Source organism: Triticum urartu, chromosome 7A (genome assembly GCF_056163025.1).
Source record: "Triticum urartu cultivar PI428250 chromosome 7A, HENAU_Tu73, whole genome shotgun sequence".
In the NCBI taxonomy this organism is placed as follows: Eukaryota; Viridiplantae; Streptophyta; class Magnoliopsida; order Poales; family Poaceae; genus Triticum; species Triticum urartu.
The window spans coordinates 79,724,649-79,748,825 of record NC_141879.1 but is presented as its reverse complement, the minus strand read 5'-3'; the positions used below and the strand labels follow the sequence as shown (position 1 = coordinate 79,748,825).

Below are 24,177 nucleotides of genomic sequence, written 5' to 3'. Positions count from 1 at the left end.
TGGCTAAGGACGAGGTGACGATGTGCGTGGGAAACAGTTCCAAAGTCGATGTGATCGTGGTCGGCACGCTACCTCTACATCTACCTTCGGGATTAATATTAGACCTAAATAATTGTTATTTGGTGCCAGCGTTGAGCATGAACATTATATCTGGATCTTGTTTAATGCGAGACGGTTATTCATTTAAATCAGAGAATAATGGTTGTTCTATTTATATGAGTAATATCTTTTATGATCATGCACCCTTGAAGAGTGGTCTATTCTTATTGAATCTCGATAGTAGTAATACACATATTCATAATGTTGAAGCCAAAAGATGCAGAGTTGATAATGAAAGTGCAACTTATTTGTGGCACTGTCGTTTAGGTCATATCTGTATAAAGCGCATGTAGAAACTCCATACTGATGGACTTTTGGAACCACTTGATTATGAATCACTTGGTACTTGCGAACCGTGCCTCATGGGCAAGATGACTAAAACACCGTTCTCCGGTACTATGGAGAGAGCAACTGATTTGTTGGAAATCATACATACCGATGTATGTGGTCCGATGAATATTGAGGCTCGTGGCGGATATCGTTATTTTCTCACCTTCATAGATGATTTAAGCAGATATGGGTATATCTACTTAATGAAACATAAGTCTGAAACATTTGAAAAGTTCAAAGAATTTCAGAGTGAAGTTGAAAATCATCGTAACAAGAAAATAAAGTTTCTGCGATCTGATCGTGGAGGAGAATATTTGAGTTACATGTTTGGTGTACATTTGAAAAACTGTGGAATAGTTTTGCAACTCACGCCACCCGGAACACCACAACGTAATGGTGTGTCCGAACGTCGTAATCATACTTTACTAGATATGGTGCGATCTATGATGTCTCTTACTGATTTACCGCTATCATTTTGGGGTTATGCTCTAGAGACGGCCGCATTCACGTTAAATAGGGCACCATCAAAATCCGTTGAGACGACGCCTTATGAACTGTGGTTTGGCAAGAAACCAAAGTTGTCGTTTCTTAAAGTTTGGGGCTGCGATGCTTATGTGAAAAAGCTTCAACCTGATAAGCTCGAACCCAAATCGGAGAAATGTGTCTTCATAGGATATCCAAAGGAAACTATTGGATACACCTTCTATCACAGATCCGAAGGCAAGACTTTTGTTGCTAAATTCGGAAACTTTCTTGAGAAGGAGTTTCTCTCGAAAGAAGTGAGTGGGAGGAAAGTAGAACTTGACGAGGTAACTGTACCTGCTCCCTTGTTGGAAAGTAGTACATCACAGAAAATTGTTTCTGCGACACCTACACCAATAAGTGAGGAAGTTAATGATAATGATCATGAAACTTCAGAACAAGATACTACTGAGCCTCGTAGATCAACCAGAGTAAGATCCGCACCAGAGTGGTACGGTAATCCAGTTCTGGAAGTCATGCTACTAGATCATGATGAACCTACGAACTATGAAGAAGCAATGGTGAGCCCAGATTCCGCAAAGTGGCTTGAAGCCATGAAATCTGAGATGGGATCCATGTATGAGAACAAAGTATGGACTTTGGTTGACTTGCCCGATGATCGGCAAGCAATTGAGAATAAATGGATCTTCAAGAAGAAGACTGATGCTGATGGTAATGTTACTGTCTACAAAGCTCGACTTGTCGCGAAAGGTTTTCGACAAGTTCAAGGGATTGACTACGATGAGACCTTCTCACCCGTAGCGATGCTTAAGTCCGTCCGAATCATGTTAGCGATTGCCACATTTTATGATTATGAAATTTGGCAGATGGATGTCAAAACTGCATTCCTGAATGGATTTCTGGAAGAAGAGTTGTATATGATGCAATCGGAAGGTTTTGTCGATCCAAAGGGAGCTAACAAAGTGTGCAAGCTCCAGCGATCCATTTATGGACTGGTGCAAGCCTCTCGGAGTTGGAATAAACGTTTTGATAGTGTGATCAAAGCATTTGGTTTTATACAGACTTTCGGAGAAGCCTGTATTTACAAGAAAGTGAGTGGGAGCTCTGTAGCATTTCTGATATTATATGTGGATGACATATTGCTAATTGGAAATGATATAGAATTTCTGGATAGCATAAAGGGATACTTGAATAAAAGTTTTTCAATGAAAGACCTCGGTGAAGCTGCTTACATATTAGGCATTAAGATCTATAGGGATAGATCAAGACGCTTAATTGGACTTTCACAAAGCACATACCTTGACAAAATTTTGAAGAAGTTCAAAATGGAGCAAGCAAAGAAAGGGTTCTTGCCTGTGTTACAAGGTGTGAAATTGAGTAAGACTCAATGCCCGACCACTGCAGAAGGTAGAGAGAATATGAAAGATGTTCCCTATGCATCAGCCATAGGATCTATCATGTATGCAATGCTGTGTACTAGACCTGATGTGTGCCTTGCTATAAGTTTAGCAGGGAGGTACCAAAGTAATCCAGGAATGGATCACTGGACAGCGGTCAAGAACATCCTGAAATACCTGAAAAGGACTAAGGATATGTTTCTCGTATATGGAGGTGACAAAGAGCTCACCGTAAAAGGTTACGTTGATGCAAGCTTTGACACTGATCCGAAACGATTCTAAATCGCAAACCGGATACGTGTTTACATTAAACGGTGGAGCTGTCAGTTGGTGCAGTTCTAAACAAAGCGTCGTAGCGGGATCTACATGTGAAGCGGAGTACATAGCTACTTCGGAAGCAGCGAACGAAGGAGTCTGGATGAAGGAGTTCATATCCGATCTAGGTGTCATACCTAATGCATCGGGTCCAATGAAAATCTTTTGTGACAATACTGGTGCAATTGCCTTGGCAAAGGAATCCAGATTTCACAAAAGGACCAAACACATCAAGAGACGCTTCAACTCCATCCGGGATCTAGTCTAGGTGGGAGACATAGAGATTTGCAAGATACATACGGATCTGAATGTTGCAGACCCGTTGACTAAGCCTCTTCCACGAGCAAAACATGATCAGCACCAAAGCTCCATGGGTGTTAGAATCATTACAGTATAATCTAGATTATTGACTCTAGTGCAAGTGGGAGACTGAAGGAAATATTCCCTAGAGGCAATAATAAAGTTATTATTTATTTCCTTATAATCATGATAAATGTTTATTATTCATGCTAGAATTGTATTAACCGGAAACATAATACATGTGTGAATACATAGACAAACAAAGTGTCACTACTATGCCTCTACTTGACTAGCTCGTTAATCAAAGATGGTTATGTTTCCTAACCATAGACAAAGAGTTGTTATTTGATTAACAAGGTCACATCATTAGTTGAATGATCTGATTGACATGACCCATTCCATTAGCTTAGCACCCGATCGTTTAGTATGTTGCTATTGCTTTCTTCATGACTTATACATGTTCCTATGACTATGAGATTATGCAACTCCCGTTTACCGGAGGAACACTTTGGGTGCTACCAAACGTCACAACGTAACTGGGTGATTATAAAGGAGCATTACAGGTGTCTCCAAAGGTAGATGTTGGGTTGGCGTATTTCGAGATTAGGATTTGTCAATCCGATTGTCGGAGAGGTATCTCTGGGCCCTCTCGGTAATACACATCACATAAGCCTTGCAAGCATTACAACTAATATGTTAGTTGTGAGATGATGTATTATGGAACCAGTAAAGATACTTACCGATAACAAGATTGAACTAGGTATTGGATACCGACGATCGAATCTCGGGCAAGTAACATACCGATGACAAAGGGAACAACGTATGTTGTTATGCGGTCTGACCGATAAAGATCTTCGTAGAATATGTAGGAGCCAATATGGGCATCCAGGTCCCGCTATTGGTTATTGACCGGAGACATGTCTCGGTCATGTCTACATTGTTCTCGAACCCGTAGGGTCCGCACGCTTAAGGTTACAATGACAGTTACATTATGAGTTTATGCATTTTGATGTACCGAAGGTTGTTCGGAGTCCCGGATGTAATCACGGACATGACGTGGAGTCTCGAAATGGTCGAGACGTAAAGATTGATATATTGGAAGCCTATGTTTGGACATCGGAAGTGTTCCGGGTGAAATCGGGATTTTACCGGGTTACCGGGAGGTTACCGGAACCCCCCGGGAGCCATATGGGCCTACATGGGCCTTAGTGGAAAGGTGAAAGGGCTGCCCACAAGGGCTGCGCGCCTCCCCCCTTCCCCTAGTCCTATTAGGACTAGGAGATGTGGCCGGCCACCCCTCTCCCTCTTTCCCCCTCGGGGAATCCTAATTGGAATAGGATTGGAGGGGAGTCCTACTCCCGGAAGGAGTAGGACTCCTCCTGCGCCTCCCTCCTTGGCCGGCCAGCCTCCCCCCCTCTACTCCTTTATATACGGAGGCAGGGGACACCTCAAGACACACAAGTTGATCCACGTGATCTATTCCATAGCCGTGTGCGGTGCCCCCTGCCACCATATACCTCGATAATACTGTAGCGGAGTTTAGGCGAAGCCCTGCTGCTGTAGTACATCAAGATCGTCACCACGCCGTCGTGCTGACGGAACTCTTCCCCGACACTTTGCTGGATCGGAGTCCGGGGATCGTCATCGAGCTGAACGTGTGCTCGAACTCGGAGGTGCCGTAGATTCGGTGCTTGATCGGTTGGATCGTGAAGACGTACGACTACTTCCTCTACGTCGTGTCATCGCTTCCGCAGTTGGTCTGTGTTGGGTACGTAGACAACACCCTCCCCCTTGTTGCTATGCATCACATGATCTTGCGTGTGCGTAGGAAAATTTTTGAAATTACTATGTTCCCCAACAGTTGTGACACCCCAAAAAATTTTTTTTGGCCTTGTTTTATTAATTAAAATTTTTGCCAGGAATTAAAACTTTGATTTTTTGGACTCCCTTTTGATTTTTTGAAACATTTCCTTTCTTATTATCATTGAGTTGTTCCCTAAAGGGAAAACCTTTCAAATATGTTATTGGACTTGTTTAACCTCTCAAGAAAAACTTTTCTTTTATGAGTATGACTAATTACATAATTAATTTGCTTGATCTTTATTTTCTTGAAAAATGGTTTTTCAAGGTTATATGGCCATATTTGAACTACAACCATTTGATAAATTCACTTAAAGTTCCAACCAAAATTTGGAGATGTCATGTGATGTTTTTAAATCACTTTTATGCAAAAATATCTTTTATTCTTGTAATATTTTGAGCTCTGCATCAATTTTTCTTCTCTGGTCCAAAGTGCAATTTTGCACTACAACCCATTTAGATATTTCTTTCTAGCCTCCACCAAAATTATGGGATGTTGATAGTAGCTTATGATTCAACATTATGCAAAAACCTAGTGCTGTTCTTTGAAAATTTTGAGTGAATCAACCTCACTTTCATTCTGGTCCAACTTGAGGATTTGTACAGCAACCACAGTTTTAGTTGCTCCTTTTTCCATGATTCCTTTTCCTACTTGTAGACAGCCCTACCAAATCCCTAAGTCCAGGAGCATGCACCCATTTGAATATTTTTGGTTCATAAAATACTGCCATTTATCTCCTGTCCAGAACTGGAGTTTTGCAAAACTTGCACTAACAAGTTTGTGCTTTTCACAAACTAACCTCACCACTTTCTTATGCATCCAATGAGACCACCATCTAGAGATTTTGGCCCCTCCAAGAAATGCCTAGGTGCCTGTGGCATTTTGTCACACACCTTAAGTGCATGAACAGCTTTGACATGAATTTCGTCATTGCACTGTGAACTTGCACCTCTGATCAAACTAACATGTCCACTAGACTCCCAGTTACTCCTAACCTAGGTCTGCTAAGTGCCAGCCTCGCCCAAGCCCTGTGGCATGCATTGGCATTTTGTCGAGCACGTTCTGTGCGTGCTCTGGGCGCAAGCAGAGCACGCGTTTTGCACATGCCGCACCCGAGCCAACGCGTCGCGCCCCTGGTTTTACCCACTGCAGAGCCGCGCCACGCAATACCCTTCTCACTGCATCACGCCAAGCCGCCCCTCGCCTCATCCCCGGCAAGCCAGGAGCTAGCCGCCACGGCCGCCTGACAGCCCCTGCTCATGTCGGCGCCGCCCGAGCCTCTCTCGCTCGCCACCTGCCCCCTGGAACAGCGCGAGCTCATCCACAGGCGTGTCCACTAGCGCTCGTCGCCGCCACGACGCCCTAGCTACAGAATGGCGGTCGCCGGCGACCTTATCCGCGGCCACCGTCGGAACCGACCCCGATCACCTATTTAAGGAGCCCCGAGCTCGTCTCCGCACACAGGCAGTCCCAAGACATCTCCCTAGGACCCCCATTGGCAGCCAATCGACCCGGGGAGGTCTCCTTCCCCATCTCCGGCAACCACGGCCGCCACCACTGCCTCCTTCATTCCGGCACCACTAGGGCCTCCCCCTTTCCGTTCTCTTCACCGAGAACTCCCTCTTCCTCCCGTGAACCATTCCCCCTGCTCGATTTTGATCGGGACTCACCGCGGGAGAAAAATCACTTTGCCAAACGGCCACCGTCCGCCGCGAAGCTCGCCGCCGGCAGCTCTGTCCACCCCCGAGACCGTAATGACTACAGGAGTGACCGTCTCGATCCCCTGAGCCTGCGGGTGACCTCCGTTTCCCGAACGATGCCGCCATTCGCCGGCGAGCATCGCCGGTGTCCCGCCTCCTCTCGGGGCAGAGGAAGAGGAGGGAGGTCGACTAGTCAAACCTGACCAGTGGGTCCCCCGGGCCCACTGTCAGTGACTCACGCGCCGCCCACGCTGGATAAGTGGAGGCGTAAAGGCCCAAGTACGTCTTCTCTATGCAAAAGCGTAATTCCATTCAAACCATTTTCTTTTCTGGATTTTCTTTTAAAAACAGATTTTGACTAGAGCTTTGACTGTCTATAACTTTTTAAATATAACTCCAAATGAATTGATTCTTTTTCCTACATCTCTCAAATTAAGTCTAGTTTATTTTAAGATTTATTTGAAAATTTTCCAAACAACTTTTTTGTACTGTTTTTGAAATATGTGTTATTTGCATATTTTTGAAAATAGGATTTTGGAAGAGAAGAAAGCTTTCAAAAGATTTGGAGCGCACCCTGCCCTTCCACACCATGAAGGCAAGCATTCTGAACCCCGGCATAATTTTTTTGGTGTGTTAGTTGACTCGTTTATAACACCATCTCATTTCGGAGAACTCGATATTTTATGTGGCGATGTGATCATTTGCATGAAGGCATATTTGTGATTTCCTTGCTGTTGGAAATGAATATACTTGTGATGGTAATCATCCTCATGTGCCTTGCATGCATGCCGGAAAGGAATCCGGGAAAGCCTCTGCCTTGGGTAGGAGTGAGCTTGTCGCCGGTCCCCGTCGGAACAGTTATGTCCGGTATGGCATAGTAAGGTATAATGGGTGGTGATTTCATCGGTTGAAATATATTTGATATACATGTCATGCAGGGAACTTATAAGCCTCTAGAGTTGGCCGTAGATCGAGTCTTGTTCCAGTAACCCCCATATTTGCCTCGTACTACCACTCGTCCCTGCCGCAGGTAGGGTACGGTTCAGTAAGTCGTCAACCCCTTTCCAGCACACACCGTACAGAGAGGCCATGGTGGAAGATGTCAGTTGTAGCCGGTAGGCATGCCACCTGGTCAGGGGGCATGGGTGTTTCCGGTTGTAGCCTCCCCACTTAGAGTTTTGCTTAACAAGTGTCGTGGGTGATTCCAGACACCGATGAGTTAAGCTGGTGTGTGCAAGTTAGGCGTGTTTTCAACTAAAAGGCCGTAGACGGAATTAGTCCCGATGGACTAAAGGAATCCGTTACTCGTGGGTAAAGAGTACACCCTCTGCAGAGATTAAACCTATTCGAATAGCCGTGTCCATGGTTAAGGATTACAGTCTGGGATGGGTCAAGTGTTGGTCTTAGTGTCGGTCTTCGGAGGAGAAACTACTAACCTGAATATTGATTATGACTTGTGATATATGATGGTTATGATTGTTATCATTATGGACTAACTGTTTGCATTGTTTGAAATAATGAATATCCCTGGGACGGTACCACCTCCTGGATATTCACTATGATTATAAGCCCTTTATGCGGCGTCGCTCAGACGCCCGACTGTGGCATGTTCGTTATTTCATTTTCATATAAGCCCTTTATGTGGCGTCGCTCAGACGCCCGACTGTGGCATGTTTGTTATTCCATTTTCTCATAAGCCCTTTATGTGGCGTCGCTCAGACACCCGACTGAAGCATGTTTGTTATTTCATTTTCTCATAAGCCCTTTATGTGGCGTCGCTCAGACGCCCGACTGTGGCATGCTTGTTATTTTATTTACTTTATAAGCCCCTTACATGGTGTCGCTAAGACGCCCGACTGAGGCATGCTCACTTTTACTATCCTTTCGAGACGTCGTTTCAGACATCCGATCGGTGCATTTTATTTCTATTCTGCCATTGCATATTCTGGTTGCATATAAATAACCTGCTTGCATGCATCAAGATTTTATTTATGACTGACGATGTGATCATAGAATATTTCAGTGTATGTTGATCAATTATATTATACCCGTGTTCATAATGTTTGCGAGTACATTCAAAAGTACTCACTGGCTTGTCCCTGGCTATTGTCTTGGCCAGATTGCTTGCTTGGAGAGGAGCATTGCGATGACAGCCCCGGAACCTACGCAATGGAGATAGCAGCCTCGCGAAGATAGGAGTTATCCTGGTCAGCTGTTCCTATGGGAAATGGGATCCCATAGACACTGATGTCTCACAAACCGCTTCCGCCATCGACCACTAGAAACCAATTGTTGTACTCACAGGCCCGAATGGTCTTGTACTGCATATTTTGTATTTTTGCTTGGGATTTCTGTATCAAGTTGGTGCCTCATCAGCTAATTGTAATCGTGGGGCTGGTGAGCACAACGACCATTTTCTGGAAATTTATACCCGGAAAACCAGTCGTGACAGACTTGGTATCAGAGCTAGGCTGACCATTGGCGAATCCTATCTTAGCCAGGTCAATAAACTTAGGTAGACCAACCCATCAAGCCATAACCGAACCAAGCTTCTCATACAAGATAGCCCCACAGTGACCCGACACCTTTTGGCAGTCGGTGCCCAACCTATCAACCTAAACCTGTCGCTCATGCGCCAGTGACCGGCCCCTAAATAGTCCTTTCTCGCAAACGTGCGAAGGAAGACTCCGTCCCCTTTTCCTATAAAAAGGGGCACGCTAGCCCCAACACAGCCCAGCACAGCCTCTACCCCAAACCAAGCTACAATGCCTGGCCCTGTCGTGCACAATGAGACCACGGCAACCAACCTTGGAGGCTTTGTCACCATACTCGCAAACCTCACCCGTCGTGCCTATGCGTTAGAAGAGCCCCAAGAATATGTTGTGTACCAAGGACCCATGAGCAGTGAGAGCCGTCAACTCTGGGCCACTGTGCACATCTACGGTAGGGGTCTAGCACCCGAACGCCCCTACAGGTTCACCGGAAGAACGACTTCCTTTGAGCCACAAGCCATCCAACTAGCTGCTCGAGAAGCTATAGTTCATCTCCGGCACTTGTCGCCCAGAGTTAACTGTCGCTCGTTCCACTACTACCCCAGACGTGAAGGGTATGGTAGACCACCACAAGTTGCCAACGGAGATCACGAGACAGATCCTGCATTGTTGCACCTAGTGCGCTATGTAAGTGCACTAGAGGAACTGTGCGATCAAATCACCATTGATCTAATCGCAGCTTGTGGAGAGTTGGTTCGTCGAGCCCGGCGAGAGAAGAGAACGAGCCCAACGCCGACAACCCAGTCGTGCTGTTTGGACACCTGATCGAGTCCCTGAGGCCTGCCCCAGCCATCGGCCAAGGTGCTGCGATAACCCCAGAAGTGCTTCGTCGCATATTGGGAGCACACTCCAACGGGGTTGTGGCCAACAATCCCCGAGATGGTCCTCATCGCTACCCCGAGCCTGCAGCCCCTCAACCCACTCCTGCTAATTCCGATGGTGAGACCCGTGGAGAAGCCTCAACATCCACAAGGCACGCCCGCTTGGATGTAAACGAGGTAGACTAAGTCACCCGAGTCGTATCGAGTCCCAGTGTACCCTCGCTTTGTAATCGTGTGGCCTTGTAATTAAATGCCGCCTGTTGTCGTTCCTCTTTTTTAATAGTATCCTTGCCTGGATACGCCAGTATGCAGTGTAAGATTTCTATCCCAGACACAGTTACCAAAAACCTCCCCGACAACCCCCACAGTAACACATCACTATAGTGAAATGTGTGAATCTGTGGCTTGACCCCGACCCTTGGAACAGAGCTGAAAATTCTCTTTACCATTCACCACGGTAAAAATGACCCAGCTCCGGTGCTATAAAAAGGCCACCGCATGACCTTGCCAAGAACCTCTCACCTTGTGCACCACCCTCACAACCATTTCTTGCCATGTCGACCCCCACCATTTACCTGAGAACCCCAGATGCAACCCAGGGTAGTTTTGTCAAGATATTGTGGGATTTTACCTGCAGTACCATGGGCGCTACCCAGCCACCCCAGTACGAGTTGTTCAAATCGAGAATCACCCCTTCCACCTCGAGATATTGGGCAGCAGTAAACATCCCTCCCGTAAACTCAAACCAAGATCCAACGGAGGTCTCCTTCGTGGGGAAATCTATGCCAACCCAACATATGGCCATAGAAGCTGTTGCATACGAAGCGCTTGCTCGCCTTCGATTCGCGGTACCCTATGCCAGCGAACGAGGGTATTATTACTTCCCGAGCCGTGCAGCACCCGGAGGAGTGACATCTTTTCCAGGTGGACGAATTGAGAGAGACCCAGTCCTGGCCAATCTTGTCCAGTACGTCATCGCTCAAGAGCGTTTAACCCAACGTGTGATGGGTTATCTCCAGAGCCTCGCAGATTTAAATCCTCAGATCGCCATCGACAGAGCACTAAGGCCCGACCAGGAGAGACACGTGCATCAACTGGTCAATCCACTTCCCCCGATAGAAGAGGAGTGTATCCCAGTACCAGTGACGTTTTCTAGGGACCCCGTCCAGTTACCATTTCCATTTTAGACGTCGCTGCGGTGTTCATTATTGCAACATTTATTTATGTGTGTGACTTATGCGTGATACCCTGAGTTTGTACGACGAGTCAATTATTTGGCTTCTACTAATGTGTGTAGTTTTTGTTGTGGTTTATGCTCCTTTAAATTAACTGTTTTTCCCTCGCAAAATCCTGGAGTGAGATTTCTATTCCCTGAGTTGCTACATCTGCACCTTCTCACGGCGTGGATTAATTAATTTCACACAGCACCACGGCAGCAGACTCACAACCATAATCATTCGAACACATACACTGTTTGCAAAACTTTGCAACGGTGTTACATCCAGCTAATCACCCCTAACAACAGTTAGCACCCGGCACACCCCATCTACTCCTCGTGATCACCACCACCGCGGAGAGCCAACACCCGAGCAGCAGCGTCGCGACGATCGTCGAGGATCATCGCGCACAGGAGCACGGAGAGCCCCAGAAGTGTCGCCAGCCCTCCGCATATCAGGATCGCAAACCAGTCCGGCATCGCCTCCGCCATTAGAGCCTAACCCGAGCTTTTGTAAGCAGTAATGGAGGAACAAGGAGGAGGAGAAGTGAGGCCAGGTGTGAGGAAGAAGAGAGGGGCACCCCGGCCGTTTTATAGCTCGAGCTCGGTGTACGGTGGGCGAAATCCACCAACGCCGCTCGTCGCCGATCGCCGGTGTTCGGAGACGAATCCGCGAGCAGTGCCGACAGCGCGCTGGCCCGCGAGGTGAGTGCACGCTGCACCGGCAGCTAGCACGCCGCGCACTACCACGGTACGGCCTAGATGCCCTACGCGCTAGGCATCGCCGGTGGAGAAAGCGCGGGAAAGCGCGCGGGAGAGAGGAAGAAGAGAAAACCAGAGGGAGAAGAAGAGGCTGACAGTGGGCCCCGGGTCCACCTGTCGGCCAGAGAGAGCACTGTGCTCTCGGGTACGACCAGTGTATATTTAAATTTAGAAGTTATTCTAAATTTATATCCAGCATAGAAATCTCACGTTTTGTCCCGAACCGTAGATTTTTTCACGCATCACCAGTATTCACACTGTGGTTTTTCACCACTTATTGCCCTCTCACTGTAGCCACATTTTTATTGCGTATAGTTTTTCTTAAAACAACTTTGAACAAATCTCGAGGACGAGATTTTTCTTAAGGGGGGGTGGTGTTGTGACACCCCAAGAATTTTTTTTTGGCCTTGTTTTATTAAATTAAATTTTTTGCCAGGAATTAAAACTTTGATTTTTTGGACTCCCTTTTGATTTTTTGAAACATTTCCTTTCTTATTATCATTGAGTTGTTCCCTAAAGGGAAAACCTTTCAAATATGTTATTGGACTTGTTTAACCTCTCAAGAAAAACTTTTCTTTTATCAGTATGACTAATTACATAATTAATTTGCTTGATCTTTATTTTCTTGAAAAATGGTTTTTCAAGGTTATATGGCCATATTTGAACTACAACCATTTGATAAATTCACTTAAAGTTCCAACCAAAATTTGGAGATGTCATGTGATGTTTTTAAATCACTTTTATGCAAAAATATCTTTTATTCTTGTAATATTTTGAGCTCTGCATCAATTTTTCTTCTCTGGTCCAAAGTGCAATTTTGCACTACAACCCATTTAGATATTTCTTTCTAGCCTCCACCAAAATTATGGGATGTTGATAGTAGCTTATGATTCAACATTATGCAAAAACCTAGTGCTGTTCTTTGAAAATTTTGAGTGAATCAACCTCACTTTCATTCTGGTCCAACTTGAGGATTTGTACAGCAACCACAGTTTTAGTTGCTCCTTTTTCCATGATTCCTTTTCCTACTTGTAGACAGCCCTACCAAACCCCTAAATCCAGGAGCATGCACCCATTTGAATATTTTTGGTTCATGAAATACTGCCATTTATCTCTTGTCCAGAACTGGAGTTTTGCAAAACTTGCACTAACAAGTTTGTGCTTTTCACAAACTAACCTCACCACTTTCTTATGCATCCAATGAGACCACCATCTGGAGATTTTGCCCCCTCCAAGAAATGCCTAGGTGCCTGTGGCATTTTGTCAAACACCTTAAGTGCATGAACAGCTTTGACATGAATTTCGTCATTGCACTGTGAACTTGCACCTCTGATCAAACTAACATGTCCACTAGACTCCCAGTTACTCCTAACCTAGGTCTGCTAAGTGCCAGCCTCACCCAAGCCTTGTGGCATGCATTGGCATTTCGTCGAGCACGTTCCGTGCGTGCTCTGGGCGCGAGCAGAGCACGCGTTTTGCACGGGCCGCGCCCGAGCCAACGCGTCGTGCCCCTGGTTTTACCCACCGCAGAGCCGCGCCACGCACTCCCCTTCTCACTGCATCACGCCAAGCCGCCCCTCGCCACATCCCCGGCAAGCCAGGAGCTAGCCGCCACGGCCGCCCGACAGCCCCTGCTCATGTCGGCGCCGCCCGAGCCTCTCCCGCTCGCCACCTGCCCCCTGGAACAGCGCGAGCTCATCCACAAGCTTGTCCACTAGCGCTCGTCACCGCCACGACGCCCTAGCTACAGAATGGCGGTCACCGGTGACCTTATCCGCGGCCACCGTCAGAACCGACCCCGATCGCCTATTTAAGGAGCCCCGAGCTCGTCTCCGCACGCAGGCAGTCCCAAGACATCTCCCTAGGACCCCCAATGGAAGCCAATCGACCCGGGGAGGTCTCCTTCCCCATCTCCGGCAACCACGGCCACCGCCACTGCCTCGTTCATTCCGGCACCACCAGGGCCTCCCCCTTTCCGTTCTCTTCACCAAGAACTCCCTCTTCCTCCCGTGAACCACTCCCCCTGCTCGATTTTGATCGGGACTCACCACGGGAGAAAAATCACTTTGCCCGACGGCCACCGTCCGCCACGAAGCTCGCCGCCGGCAGCTCCGTCCACCCCCGAGACCGTAACGACTACCGGAGTGACCATCTCGATCCCCTGAGCCCGCGAGTGACCTCCGTTTCCCGAACGATGCCTCCGTTCGCCGGCGAGCATCGCCGGAGTCCCGCCTCCTCTCAGGGCAGAGGAAGAGGAGGGAGGTCGACTAGTCAAACCTGACCAGTGGGTCCCCCGGGCCCACTGTCAGTGACTCACGCGCCGCCCATGCTAGATAAGTGGAGGCGTAAAGGCTCAAGTACATCTTCTCTGTGCGAAAGCGTAATTCCCTTCGAACCGTTTTCTTTTCTGGATTTTCTTTTAAAAACAGATTTTGACCAGAGCTTTGACTGTCTATAACTTTTTAAATATAACTCCAAATGAATTGATTCTTTTTCCTACATCTCTCAAATTCTGTCTAGTTTATTTGAAGATTTATTTGAAAATTTTCCAAACAACTTTTTTGTACTGTTTTTGAAATATGTGTTATTTGCATATTTTTGAAAATAGGATTTTGGAAGAGAAGAAGGCTTTCAAAAGATTTGGAGTGCACCCTGCCCTTCCACACCATGAAGGCAAGCATTCTGAACCCCGGCGTAATATTTTGGTGTGTTAGTTGACTCATTTATAACACCATCTCATTTCGGAGAACTCGTTATTTTATGTGGCGATGTGATCATTTGCATGAAGGCATATTAGTGATTTCCTTGCTGTTGGAAATGAATATACTTGTGATGGTAATCATCCTCATGTGCCTTGCATGCATGCCGGAAAGGAATCCGGGAAAGCCTCTGCCTTGGGTAGGAGTGAGCTTGTCGCCGGTCCCCGTCGGAAAAGTTATGTCCGGTATGGCATAGTAACGTATAATGGGTGGTGATTTCGTCGGTTGAAATATATTTGATATACATGTCATGCAAGGAACTTATAAGCCTCTAGAGTCGGCCGTAGAACGAGTCTTCTTCCAGTAACCCCCATATTTGCCTCGTACTACCACTCGTCCCTGCCACAGGTAGGGTACGGTTCAGTAATTCGTCAACCCCTTTCCAGCACACACCGTACAGAGAGGCCATGGTGGAAGATGTCGGTTGTAGCCGGTAGGCATGCCACCTGGTCAGGGGGCATGGGTGTTTCCGGTTGGGACCGAGAGGGGAGGCCACCCCTTAGAGCGCGCGATATAAATTTGATCCCATGCTACGCGAGGTTGTAGCCTCCCCACTTAGAGTTTTGCTTAACAAGTGTCGTGGGTGATTCCAGACACTGATGAGTTAAGCTGGTGTGTGCAAGTTAGGCGTGTTTTCAACTAAAAGGCCGTAGACGGAATTAGTACCGATGGTCTAAAGGAATCCGTTACTCATGGGTAAAGAGTACACCCTCTGCAGAGATTAAACCTATTCGAATAGCCGTGTCCATGGTTAAGGATTACAGTCTGGGATGGGTCAAGTGTTGGTCTTAGTGTCGGTCTTCGGAGGAGAAACTACTAACCCGAATATTGATTATGACTTGTGATATATGATGGTTATGATTGTTATCATTATGGACTAACCGTTTGCATTGTTTGAAATAATGAATATCCCTGGGACGGTACCACCTCCTGGATATTCACTATGATTATAAGCCCTTTATGCGGCGTCGCTCAGACGCCCGACTGTGGCATGTTCGTTATTTCATTTTCATATAAGCCCTTTATGTGGCGTCGCTCAGACGCCCGACTGTGGCATGTTTGTTATTCCATTTTCTCATAAGCCCTTTATGTGGCGTCGCTCAGACACCCGACCGAGGCATGTTTGTTATTTCATTTTCTCATAAGCCCTTTATGTGGCGTCGCTCAGACGCCCGACTATGGCATTCTTGTTATTTTATTTACTTTATAAGCCCCTTACGTGGTGTCGCTAAGACGCCCGACTGAGGCATGCTCACTTTTACTATCCTTTCGAGACGTCGCTTCAGACATCTGATCGGTGCATTTTATTTCTATTCTGCCATTGCATATTCCGGTTGCATATAAATAACCTGCTTGCATGCATCAAGATTTTATTTATGACTGATGATGTGATCATAGAATATTTCAGTGTATGTTGATCAATTATATTATACCCGTGTTCATAATGTTTGTGAGTACATTCAAAAGTACTCACTAGCTTGTCCCTGGCTATTGTCTTGGCCAGATTGCTTGCTTGGAGAGGAGCATTGTGATGACAGCCCGGGAACCTACGCAATGGAGATAGCAGCCTCGCGATGATAGGAGTTATCCTGGTCAGCTGTTCCTGTGGGAAATGGGATCCCATAGACACTGATGTCTCACAAACCGCTTCCGCCATCGACCACTAGAAACCAATTGTTGTACTCACAGGCCCGAATGGTCTTGTACTGCATATTTTGTATTTTTGCTTGGGATTTCTGTATCAAGTTGGTGCCTCATCAGCTAACAGTAATCCTGGGGCTGGTGAGCACAACGGCCATTTTCTGGAAATTTATACCCGGAAAACCGGTCGTGACACTTGTGGGGAACCGAGAACAAGAAAATCAGTAGGATATTTAGTTTTCCCACACAAGACTTCAGCATCCCTAACAATTCCCATTGGTGAAATAGTATCTCTATTAGCCAGTTTAATAGTAACATCAATTTCTTCTAAATCAACAGGTGCAATGTCATGCATAATTCTTTGTATAAGTCAATAGGTATTGCACTAGCAATAGCACCCATATCACATAAGCCATGATAACAATGATCTCCTATTTTAACAGAAATAACAGGCATGCCTACCACAGGTCTATTTTTATCTTTAGCACAAGGTTTAGCAATTCTAGCAGTTTCACCGCAGAACTGAATAACATGCCCATCAATATTATCAGACAAAAGATCTTTAACAATAGCAATATTTGGTTCAACTTTAACTTGCTCAGGAGGTGTATATGTTTTAATATTGCTTTTACAAACCACGGTTGAAGCTTTAGCATGATCCTTTATCCTAACTGGGAAAGGTGGTTTCTCAACATAACAAGTAGGAAAAATAGGTGCAGCTACTTTTACTTATATGGGAGGATGATATTTAAACCACTTCTCCTTAGGGAGATCAACATAAGTAGCAAAAGATTCAAAGAAAGAAGCTACTATCTCAGAATCAAGTCCATATTTAGTGCTAAACTTACGGAACATATCGGTATCCATAAAATATTTAACACAATCAAACTAGGTGTCATACCGGACTCCTTACCATTGTCGAGGTCCCAATCATCAGAGTTGCGTTTAATTCTATCCAATAAATCCCATATAAATCCAATAGTCTTCATCATAAAAGAGCCAGCACAAGAAGTATCGATCATGGTGCGATTATTTTCAGAAAGCCGAGCATAAATTTTTTGAAGAATTGTTTCTCTTGGAAGCTCATGATTGGGGCATGAATATAACATTGATTTAAGCCTCCCCCAAGCTTGAGCGATGCTTTCTCCTTCGTGGGGCCAAAAATTATAAATATAATTGCGGTCATGATGAACAAGATGCATAGGGTAATACTTTTGATGAAATTCCAATTTCAATCTTCTATAGTTCCATGACCTCGTATCAGCACATAACCTATACCATGTCAATGTGTCTCCCTTCAAACATAAAGGGAAGACCTTCTTCTTAGTAACATCATCGGGGATACCTGGAAGCTTAAATAATCCACAAACTTCATCCACATATATTAGGTGTTCATCAGGATGCTTTGTTCCATCTCCTATAAAAGGATTAGCTAGCAGTTTTTCTATCATACCCGAAGGATGCTCATAAGGAATTTCATTTTCAATAGGTTCAGTAGGTTGAGGAGCAACTCTTTGCTCTACTGGTCGGGGTGAAGATACCCCGAACAAGCCCCTCAGAGGATTACTTTCCATAGTAACAAGTGACAGTAAATTTCAGCACACTATATAAATTTTTCCTTACCAAATTCCACCTACCAAAGGCGCTTCACTCAACGGCAACGACGCCAGAAAAGAGTCTTGATGACCCACAAGTATAGGGGGTCTATCATAGTCCTTTCGATAAGTAAGGGTGTCGAACCCAACGAGGAGCAGAAGGAAATGATAAGCGGTTTTCAACAAGGTATTCTCTGCAAGTACTAAAATAAGTGGTAACAGATAGTTTTGTGGTAAGATAATTTGTAACGAGCAACAAGTAACAAAAATAAATAAAGTGCAGCAAGGTGGCCCAATCCTTTTTGTAGCAAAGGACAAGCCTGGACAAACTCTTATATAAGGAAAAGCCCTCCCGAGGACACATGGGAATATCGTCAAGCTAGTTTTCATCGTGTTCATATGATTCGCGTTCGGTACTTTGATAATTTGACATGTGGGTGGACCAGTGCTTGGGTGTTGTTCTTACTTGAACAAGCATCCCACTTATGATTAATCTCTATTGCAAGCATCCGCAACTACAACAAAAGTATTAAGGTGTAACACCCAAGATGCGGCTATATCTCCCACGTGTCGGAGCACGACTTAGAGGCATACCCGCATTGTAGGCAATGTCGCAAGAGGGGTAATCTTTACACATCCCATGTACTGAATAAGAAAAGAGGTACATGGTTGGCTTACAATCGCCACTTCACACAATATCATAAATATAGCATTACAATCATCAAGATACAAAATAAAGACAACCCCAAATGCATAATGTCCCCGATTGCCCCAACTGGGCTCCACTACTGATCGTCTGGAAAGGAAACGTAGTATCATCCTGAGTCCTCATCAGACTCCCACTTGAGCTCAGTCGAATCTCCTGGAACGGTATCATCGGCACCTGCATCTGGTTTTTTGGAAGTAATCTGTGAGTCACAGGGACTCAGCAATCTCACACCATCGCAATCAAGACTATTTAAGCTTATGGGTAGGTAAAAGGTATGAGGTGGAGCTGCAGCAAGCACTAGCATATATGGTGGCTAAACATACGCAAATGAGAGCGAGAATAGAAGGCAAAGCACGTTTTGAGAAACTATGATCAAGAAGTGATCCTAGAAATACTAACGTTCAAGCATAACACGAGACCGTGTTCTCATCCCGGACTCCGCCGAAAAGATACCATCACGGTTACACACACTGTTGATCCATTTTAATTAAGTTAAGTTTCAAGTTTTCTACAACCGGACATTAACAAATTCCCATCTGCCCATAACCGCGGGCACGACTTTCGAAAGTTCAAATCCCTGCAGGGGTGTCCCAACTTAGCCCATCACAAGCTCTCACGGTCAACGAAGGATATTCCTTCTCCCAGGATGACCCGATCAGACTCGGAATCCCGGTTACAAGACATCTCGACAATGGTAAAACTAAACCAGCAAAGCCGCCCGAATGTGCCGACAAATCCCGATAGGAGCTGCACATATCTCATTCTCAGGGCACACCGGATGAGCCAGCCGTCAGGTTGGCATAGACCCTGGTTCCCTAGGGGCGCCGAACATCGCTCAGGTTGGACCAACACTTATAGAAGCACTGGCCCGGGGGGGTTTAAAATAAAGATGACCCTTGAGTCCACAAAACCCAAGGGAAAAAGGCTAGGTGGCAAATGGTAAAACCAAGGTGAACTGTCAAGGGGTTTTATTCAAGGCAAACTGTCAAGGGGTTTTATTCAAGGCGAACTATCAAGGGGTTCCCATTATAACCCAACCATGTAAGGAACGCAAAATCAAGGAACATAAAACCGGTATGACGGAAACTAGGGCGGCAAGAGTGGAACAAAACACCAGGCATAACGCCAAGCCTTCCACCCTTTACCAAGTATATAGATGCATCAAAGTAAACAAGTTATAATAATGATATCCCAACAATAATCATGTTCCAACAAGGAACAAACTCCAATCTTTACCTACAACTAGCAACGCTATAAGAGGGGCTGAGCAAAGCGATAACATAGCCAAACAACGGTTTGCTAGGACAAGGTGGGTTAGAGGTTTGACATGGCAATATGGGAGGCATGATAAAGCATGTGGTAGGTATCGTAGCATAGGCATAGCAATAGAGGGAGCAACTAGCAAGCAAAGATAGAAGTGATTTCGAGGGTATGGTCATCTTGCCTGCAAAGTTCTCCGAGTTGACGAAAGCTTGATCCTCGTAAGCATACTCAACAGGTTCCTAGATCGCGCACTCGTCTCTCGGCTCTACCCAAAGCAAGAACACAAGCAAAGGGAACCATGATCAACCATGGTGCAATGCGCAAGCAACATGATGCAAAACATGGCATGATATGCGGGATGTGATATGCAATTAGGGCTGGATTAACGAGCTGCTTGGCTCGTTCGGCTCGTTATCATTAAGCTCGTTATCAATAAGCTCGTTAATATTAACGAACTAAAATCTCTATTCAGCTCCGTTCGTTATGAGCTCGTTATGCTCGCGAACGTTCACCAGTGCTCGTTAAGGTAATAAAGAATATAGAAGAATCCCATGTTCCCACTAAAATTTCACAAATCACAATGGCATATATTACACAAAAGAATCTCATGATCCCATCAAAAATTCACAATGGCATAAATTAAACATAGACGTTAAGGTATCATTTGAATTTTAAAAATAATAGCAAGCTACAGCCAAAGTGCCAAACCCCACACAGAAGGTTTCCATCACAATTTCACAATAGCAATATAGCATGAATTAAAAGAAGGGCGTTCAAGTCAAAATGGGAGCAAGACTAGTACGTAGCAGCACTAATAGCACAAAGTAGCAACACTAATACGCAGCAGCAAACACCAACAAGTCTGGTGCACCTATCACCTTGCATAATTTAAACTTTTAAGATAGTAGCAACATGCTACAGCCAGCAGTAAAAGAATGGTCCAGGAGTAGCAAAATGCTACATCCACTAGTAAAAGAATGGTCCAGGAGCCCTTCCACCTTGCTGCCTGCGCCTTCAAGAACTTGCAGAGTTTTCCTTTTCCTACATGCAAATTGTCAAACAAAGAAAGTAAACTTTCAGGTTTCACTTATAGTAGTGTAGTAGAACTTAAATAGGAGAAGGTTTAATTGACAAAAGAGGCATTGCACTATAAAAAGTACAAGATAAAGAAAATAAAGTTGCAAAATAAAAATTGCAAGTCTAAACGAGTAGCCAAGCACCAACCTGTTAGTTGCTTTCCACCATAGATTCAGCAAGTGGCATGAACTCAACATCATCATCAATGTCATCTTCCTAGAAAGGGAAATGCAATTTTAGTTAGACGGTCAATTTGGAAATAGTATGTCAAAGCTTAAAAGTAATAGATAAGAAACAACAACTATATATTACCACTATGATTGTAGACCTAATGTGGTTTTCTTTTGATCCTTTGATGAAGCTAGGAGAACAAACAGGTGCCTCAACCATGCTTGGGGTTAGAGAACTACAGTAGTCATCGAGAACTCTACCGCCTGTAGAGAATGTCGACTCTGATGAGACACTAGTAGCTGGTACAGTCAAGAACTTCTTTGCCATTTTTGCCACAATAGGATATCTATGACCATTCAACCTCCACCAGTCAAGTAATGTGAAATTTGGATCATTAATGGGATGAGTCTTGTCTTCAAGATAACTAGTCAATTCAGATTTGCATGGCTCAGAATTTGTCTCCTCGAGGAAGGATTGAAACCCACTCGACAATGTGGTCATAGATGTAGATGCTTGCCTACTCGAAGTTGAACTTTGCTCATTGATGTTAGAATTCTCATTTTGACGATTTTCCATCTCATATGTGGCATACAGATCAAAGAACTCTGTTTTGATATCTTCCACCTCAATACTGCCCTTCTCTTTACCATACATTTTCTTCACACAATAGTCCACAAGTTTCATCTTAAATCTTGGATCAAGAATCATGGCAATCACCATAACACTATTCTTTACCTTTGTTATCTTTCCGATTTTTTTTTCTGGCACAACAGTGCTATCCCAATATTTATCAAACTTATCAAGCATTGCTTCCCCCATCATTTTCAAATTGTCATCTCTAGAGAAAGCATGCTCTACTATAGAAATCTTAACATTCATGATGTATGGATAAAAAATGTTGGTAGTGGAGTAAGTAGATCCTGATAGTATAGTAGTTACCCAGCAAATGTTTTCAGGATCGGTCAAATTTTGCCATATAACACCGAATCTTCATCATCAGGCTGCCACTCATTTAGAATCTGATTGTGCATACTCATTGAAAGCTTCCTTATACAAAGTGCAAGTGTCTACCATTCTGTATGTAGAACTCCATCTAGTCGATACATCTAGGCATAATCCTTTTCCAACCTAAATATTGAGAGACATGCAATCTGACAAGAAGTTCGACATGCGCGATGGAGATTTTTTCAAGTACTTGAAAGTTTCTCTAAGCTTGCATATCAAAGGATGCAATGGTTCCATGCCATCATTGACTATCAAATTTACTATGTGTGCACAACAACAAACATGAAAGTACTTAGGTATGAATTTTGCTGATTTCCTAGCAGTGAACTTGACCATCAATTTCTTAGCAGCAGAGTCATTCGGGGCAGCATTATCCATGGTCATTGTCATGATCTTATCTTCTATTTTCCATTCTTGGCCGCATTCAAAAACAGCTTGAGCTATGACAAAGCCTGAGTGAGGTGGGTCTAACTCTATCAAGTTTAAAACACGACATTGCATAACCCAATCATCATCTATGTAGTGAGCAACAACAGCTAGGCAGGAAAGATTCTGGTTGGAAGTCCATATATCACTTGTCAAACTAATGCTCTCAACAGACCTTAGATCCTTCTTAAGGATTTCTTTCTTAGAAAGATACACCTTCATGCATTCGGCTCTAATTTTCTTCCTACCAATGAACTTGTATGATGCATTCATATATCTCATGAGGATATTAAACCAAGCATGCTCTACCATCCTAAAAGGATATTCATGCACAATTATCATCTTTGCTATGTTTTTAACAACTTATGGATGATTGTATTCATGATTCACTCCAAGAGATGCACCTGGCTTTTCAGGATCCAAATGCATTGTACCTTGTCGTTGTTGTCTTCCCTTCTTGTTCAGATAGACCGCACAAACATCTGTATGCCGATTTAGACTAGTAGTTGGCCCCCCTGGAGTATAAGAAATCAAGTTACAACAATGCAAGCATTTTGCCTTCGTGACAACTGCCCCTGGTTTCTTCTTGCATACAACGTTGACCTCCTTGAAATGCTGCCAACATGGTGCACGCTTAACTCTAGTTTTCCTCACCTTAACCTTATTACCAACTTCAATTGTTGCATTTTTTCCCTTTCCCTCTCTTTGTTTTCTCAGTGTCATTGACCTCACCTTCTACATCATTTTCTTTGCCACCCAATCCTAGAGAAGGATCTGACATATCATCATCCATGTCATACGCATCTGCCTCATCAACCTCGACCCATTCCTCTACATCACCAGCCTATGCAAAAATAAATACCACGACTTAGATAATCAAAATTAACAAGTCATCATTGCATGATTGATTAGGAATATGAATAATGAAGTTCTATTAATCTATATTGTAACTAGAGTTCTGTACAAATATAGCAAAAAATTCAATGTACGGAACTGTAACTAGAGTTCTATACCAAAATTGCAATCAGAAAAATATTTGCATCGCTCCTAATCTGGCATCATCAACATCAATGCGTCAATAAAACAATTTGCAATCGGAACACAGTACACAGAAGTAAAAATTAGTACTTTATGATGCATTTAAATAGTAACAAGTAGGCAAAAACAATGCACCAAAACACATGCGTATGGTCTGAATTGTTTAGATTTAACCATCTAAACACATGAGCACAAAAGGAAATTACCTCTCCTGATCTGGCATCATCAACATCAAACATTGGTGCATCCACTCTTGCCCTTTTCTGTGCTTGTGGTCGAACACGAGGAGCAGGCTGTGCTGCGGTGGAGGGAGGCTCCCGTGATGCACAATCAGAGGCAGCCAGTCTCTTCCGCGACTCCATGCTTGCAGCTGTAGCAGAAGGTGATGGCCACCGGCGTCCATCCATTCTACCACTAGGCTCGCAGATGGGGATTGGGGGAGTTAGAGACGATGGAGGAAAGAGGTCGGGACTGGGGGAATGGAGATGGCAGAGTTGAGAGGTGAACGGGGATGTAGATACCATGGGTCTGGACGCCGGAAAGCCCGGAAGGTCGATGGCCGACGCCGTACTGCCCTCGCTTGGGTGCGCTGTTTGTTCCTGGCGGCTGGCTCGGGAAGAGGAGGAGAGGAGTCGTGGTTGACTGGAGTCTGGAGCC

The 24,177-nt window shown here is 44.8% G+C and overlaps 1 pseudogene; it reads right to left on the bottom strand.

Moving 5' to 3' along the window:
* Window positions 1–21,030: 21,030 nt before the first annotated feature.
* LOC147957978 (zinc finger BED domain-containing protein RICESLEEPER 2-like) lies at window positions 21,031–23,927 on the bottom strand (annotated as a pseudogene).
* Between the last annotated feature and the right edge of the window lie 250 nt (window positions 23,928–24,177).